The sequence below is a fragment of the Aptenodytes patagonicus genome, chromosome 2 (genome assembly GCF_965638725.1).
Source record: "Aptenodytes patagonicus chromosome 2, bAptPat1.pri.cur, whole genome shotgun sequence".
NCBI lineage: Eukaryota > Metazoa > Chordata > Aves > Sphenisciformes > Spheniscidae > Aptenodytes > Aptenodytes patagonicus.
The window spans coordinates 165008825-165014869 of NC_134950.1; positions in this window are offsets into that span (position 1 = coordinate 165008825).

Sequence of the window (6045 nt, forward strand, 5' to 3'; positions counted from 1 at the left end):
TGCCATTGTCTTTCTGACTATGTCATGCCGGTATCTGCTCCATTTTCCAGGACAAAGAACACTCCCTGAATCTCCCGGCCCCACCTAACCCTTTGCTCTGGACGTGGTTCAAGTCCGCACAGAGTGTATCAGTGCATTGTTTTCATGGGCAGCTGGAAAACCTCAGGAATGAATGGAAACAGGCGGTTACAGACCAGCTAAATTGCGCTCTCTCCTCTTGACAGAAAAGGACTCCAGTCGGGGTGCCTTCCTAAAACAAGAATGGGACGAACACTATGGCAAACTTGATGGGGGAGGGAAAAAGGAGAACAGAGATGAGGAAAGATTTATTCACCAAACAAGCCGTGGGGTATGCTGGGGAAGTGAAAGCAGACTGACATCCTGCTACCTTATCTGTCATGCTGGTATCAGTGCACGGCATCAGGCTTCCTCACGCTACTCCACAGCTGCCATTTTGTGCCTCCTCAACAGAACATCAGTCACTATCAAGACTTTCGCACTTTCATTGCAACACTGATTTCAGTAGGATTTTGCTTGGCAATGGCACTGTGGGCGTGATGAGGCTGCTGCAGCGCATTCCAGCTCTATTCAGCCCAACAGCAACAAGTAAGAGAGACAGACCGTGCCCACTGGTGAGCCCAAACTCACGCAAATCATGGATCACATTATTTCTGGTGGCTAGAGGTGGAGGTCGTTGCAGCACACAGTTTCCCTGAGCAAACCTACATTGGATCAGGTAGAAGTAAAATCCAGTCCTAAGGGTGAGAGTATTTGAGAAGGCAGAACCACATTTCTTGTGATGGCAGAGCCACATTTCTTGTGATGGCAGAGCCACATTTCTTGTGAGGTCCAAGAAAAAAGCACCTTATAAATAGCATAAAGAAGTGCCAAAAAAAGAAAAGAAAAGGTGCATCACGTGAATATTTTCCCCATGAATCCCACCTGGGATGCTGCATTGGAGCAGCTCAAAGTTCAGAGGTACTAGTAATCCTCACGGTAGGCTGAATGCTTACTCTGGTGTCCTCTTTACCAAGTATCACTGGGGCATTTGGTAGAGAGAAACAATTAACAGCATTGGCTCTAAACAAGCTCTGGCAGAGACACAGAAGAGAGCAGAAGCTTTGACATCCCCTGGGATGGTACTACTTGCTCCCACCAACAGCAACACTTGTCTAAGCTCTTCCCTGCCCTTCTAAGACCTCCTGGAACAGCTTTGCAATTCCTGCGGTACCTGTGTCAGGAGCAGGGGCGGTCTGGCCCTGAAAGCCTGGTACAAAGCTCAGTCAAGGCTTTAGAAGATTATTCTGTTTCAGTCAGTGGGTTTTTTATCAGTTGTTTTCATAACTCTCTTAGCAGTGATGAGCTCTACAAGATCATGAACGTTCCCCCCTTACCTAAGGTAGCATAGCTATTTGGCTCTACTAACAACAAGGCAGGCAAACAACTGAGAAATATTCCAGAGGCCAGATGTGAATGCAATTGTTAAAATACTGCCTAGGTCACTGGTTGCAACTTCAGCATTTTTAGAAATTTGTTTTTGTACCAATGTCAAAGGCACTGGGGCTCTCTGCTTGCATCAGTACAAATCTGGATTAATGCAGTTAAAGCCAGCAGAGTTGTATCCGTGCAAAATCAGTTAAAATGGGCTCAGTATCAGACTCAGAAAGTTACCCTTGTGTCACTTAGTAAGACATATTTCTTTTGGCTTCCATTTAGATTTGGTCCTTAAGGAGCCTGTCATAAGAGATATATGGTCTGGGCAAGAGGCCAACTTACTGTCTGGAAGAAACAGCAGGGCTCCCATCGAAGTAGGGAACAGGGTAAAATGAGCTTTTGACTATTATTTTGTAATTTTGTAAATATTTGTAATTTTGAATTATGCAGTAAAGTTCCCACTATACGGTGACATGATGGAAGGGCCTTGTCATCTCTAGACTATGCGAGGGGGAAGCTGTTTACAGTAATCTTTGAAACAGCTGCCATGAGATCTTACACTTCTTGGCATGTAGCATCTTAAAAATTTCTAGGAAATTGCATCTGCTTTCTTAGCCAGAGAGATAAGATGCCTTCACAGCAGTGTTTTTTAAGCTATTGGTTCATCACAGCAAAAAGTTAACGCAATCCCCACCCCCACCCCCTCCGAGTTCATGGCTAAACTCCCATTGCCACCAGGGACCGATATTTGGGTTAGGTACTAAGACCCCATTTGTATCAACCAGCAATATTACCATCACCTAACCATTCATTCGGTCATTGAATACCACTTGATTTTTTCAGATCCCAGACTTTCAGACTCCTGACGTTGATCAGGAGTAGTCCATCCACCTAGGTAAAGCAGCAGTGGACAGCACAGATGTACACGGGTTTTGCAGACAGGTATGCTTGTTACAGCAGTATAGGAAACCTAGAAAACCAAATATTTTCAAAAAGAACTGGTTTGGAAACAGGGCTTCAGATCTGATAAAAAAACAAAAGAACTTTGTAGATGTTTACAGGAAACCCTAGGGTACATGACAGTTTCCAGCCATCGTTTGTCCTGTAGGGGAAATTTGCTAAATGTTTATACCCAAGCTAGACTTCTGAGCACTCCAGGACGTTTTAAACTGCAAAGGATCCATACTTATATGAGGAAAGGAAGAACTGTGTTGCCTGTAAAAGAGGCCAGTTGCAGAGGGGTCAGAAGGAACTGCAATGCTGACTTAAGTCATGAAGCTTGGGTCTGAAGTCTGAAAGGATAACTTCAGATGGTGTGCAGAACTGCACATACAGGCATTCTGCCCAGAGCCTCTGAAGGCTTTTGGATGACCCTGGGAGAATGCATGAAATTCCAGAGTAGGCAGATGGGGAGGGTCTATACGCCTTCCAAAACAGTTTTTGGTGTTTCCTAATACAATTGCCAATACTACCGTTGTCTGTGTACCTCTACATGTGCTTCTCCAGTCCTATTCCCAGGGGTGCCTCACACACTGGTGCTCTACGGGTTAGGGTTTTGTGAAGCCTGGTTCTGCACTCCAGCTACGAACTGACACTGTGTTAGGCATCACAGTGAGCGGTGTGGGCACATACCATCCCTCCTGCGCTGCCTACATGGGAAGAGAGCCTCAGCTCGCAGGTGGAAGGGAACCATGGTGTACTCCAACAGGTCTTCTAATCTGGGTGGCAAAAGAGCATGTGGTCTCATGTGTAGACACTACTATGACAAGAAGACTGCATCTGGTCCGTGGATCAAACCAACCCTTACTTTCAAATAGGCCCCAAGCTATATTACACACAGCCTAGACATAATGCATGGTCACAGCCTTCCCCTGCACTGTGACCGGGGTGCAAAGCCCCACATGGATCTAGAGCTACACGGTGGTCTACAATAAATTTTGAGGGCTGGCAAGGTCCCACTGGTATGAATTGTTAGGGAATTTCTTTGTTAAATGCTTGGCTGCAACAGCATCCTGTGGCAATGAGTTCCACAGGCTGATTACACGTTGCCTAAAAGGTATTTCCTTTCAGAATTGCGAATTATCTGGCTTCCGTTGACTTGCCCTCATACTTGTGGCATCGGGCTGGGAAATCAAGACATTTTATCCTACAAAGCTATGCTGTGGCATTTTAACACAAAGCTCTGTGCCCATCTTTTAGCTGAAGTATGGCTCTGCCAGGAAAAGTTGAATGTTGCTGTTACTGAACTTACCAAAGGATGGAGGGAAGAGAAGGAGAGGGCAGTTTCTCCCCTCCCTTTGAGCATTAGCACTTGCTGGATCTGTGGAGCAGGGCCTGGTCATGTACTATTCAAGAAACTGTGCTGACTTCTGCTCCCCCATCCTCACTTCAGAGTAAGGCTACATCTGCTCGAGTTTTGATAACTAAATCCATGTAAAATCAATCTGCCTTCACCAATGCCAACTCTTAATGTAAGTGAAGCTACTTAGACATTGATAATGTTTTGAATTAAATCAAACCAGTAGAAGCTACATTTAAATCTATTTAAGGTTCAATTTTATTTACATTGTACCAGTGTAACTGGATTGATTTTTAAATCAAATTTAACCCTACCAAGGCAATTTTCTTAGCATAGACTAGGTTCGCTCAGTGAGGAACCTTGCCTCTGGAGACACCATGTAACATGCTTTTGAGGCCAACAGTTCTCATCGACTATAACGATGTGGTTGATTCAAAAAAACACAAGGCTGGATGTCAGTGCAGGATATGCCACTATCGATCTTCCGGGCCCCTGACAGTAGTTTTAAGAGAGCTAGCTGGCTTTTGCAATTTTCTGAGGTGAAGAAAGAGGATATACTTAATTATCAGCAATTCTGACAGTGATTGGGGTTGACAGCCTGAAGCAGAGCAATAGGATGAAAGTGAAAAGACACTGGCAGCCAGAAAGGTCCTTCTGTAGGAATGCGGAAGGGTTGGGATGATGGAAGGGGTTAATTCTCTAAGAAAGATAATTGGCATTGCTGCACACTTTATTCTTTTGTTTTTGGTCGGGTGAGTGGAGCTCTCTGTGCTGACTTCTTTGGGGCGTTATTGGCTCTGCTTCTTTGACAGAACAAAAGAGCCTTTGTTGTCCATCAAAGACCATTGCAATCCATCCAGATACCCAAGGCCCCAGAAGGGGGAGGTGAACATGGAGGAGCTGCCTGTGTTCCTTCCCCCACAAACAGCATCAATAAAATTATTGAAATCATTTGCATCATTATTGAAATCTTTTCAAGGGAAATGTTCTTCAGCATTTACATCAGTGCAGTTACTGATGTAAATGCTGACTTAAATAAGACTTCCAGCAGGGCTGCTGTATGTCTGAAGGTCTGTCAAGCGAGTCTAAACACAAATAATTTGGGATGAAGTTGCTCATAGAGGCTTTTGCGCCCGACCATTACTGTCTTGGGGGGGGATTTAAGAAGTGTCCCTGCACTGTACTGTCGATGGATCAGAGATGTGAGAACAGGCTGAACCTGTGGTGGAATGAAGGTCCCAATTCATTCTACTTAATGGAAGAGAATTAGGAACCTCCTGATGTTGGACCCCTGGCATAGTCCGTGGTGAAGGATAGAGGCACCCCTCTCCCCTTCCAAAAGACAATGTAGCTGATCTAAACTCCACATCCTTAGTTTACTCCTGGTGACTGCAATAGAGTTTAAACTTGGCTCCAAACTTAGTAACAGCCACTGGATCCCGCAAATCATGTACTATGAATCTAGCCATAAACACCTAGATGTCTTCTCAAGGTTTTATATTTATCTGGATGTTATAGGAGCAGCTCATGCATCTGTGTATGTACATATCTGTATTTATGTACATAGCTAAGAGAAAATTGTTGGAGAATGACAACATTGTCATTGTCATTGTATACCAGCAACCCTCAGTTTTGTGCTTGCGCATCCTCAGGTGTTTGGATGAAGGAAGGTTCATTGCAGGATTTGGGCCCTCAGGAGCAAGATCAAACAGCAGATAACTTTCTTTTGCTTTCCTCATGGCATTACAATTAAAAAAAGGAGAATACAGATGTAATAAAGAAAAATTATCTAAAATTCAGGCAGGTAAAACCAATAGAAAAAGAATATTAAAAAACCCTCAAGAAAATGAATAAATATTGATGAAAATATTCAAAAGCCCAGATGCTTTCATCAGTCACCATAGGAGGGAAATATTAATTTGAAATAACCATAAAAAATCTTGAAAAGACTTTTAAAAAGGGAGGAAAGGAACAGCACACCTTCTGATTCCACAGGCTCCCACAGCCGATGCACAGCTGAGGTCTGGCCAAGGGTTTCCCCTCTAGCTCAGCCTCCCCTGGAGATTTAAACTGCGTGTGTTTAAAACACACATACCTGCCTCAAACCTAACAAAACACCCCTTCCGTCTGAATTTTCCATTGCGTTCACATCACAGCAGCGTAGGAAAATAAAAAGGAGTGCTAATCTATCCTACAGTTTCCCGAACAAGGACTCCGGGCAGGGCTTTGTGAGTGGATTTGACAGATGTACGAGCAGATGGTGAGGGACACTCCCTGAGAGCAGCCGATTCCCAGGCCTCCATGTCCAAAAA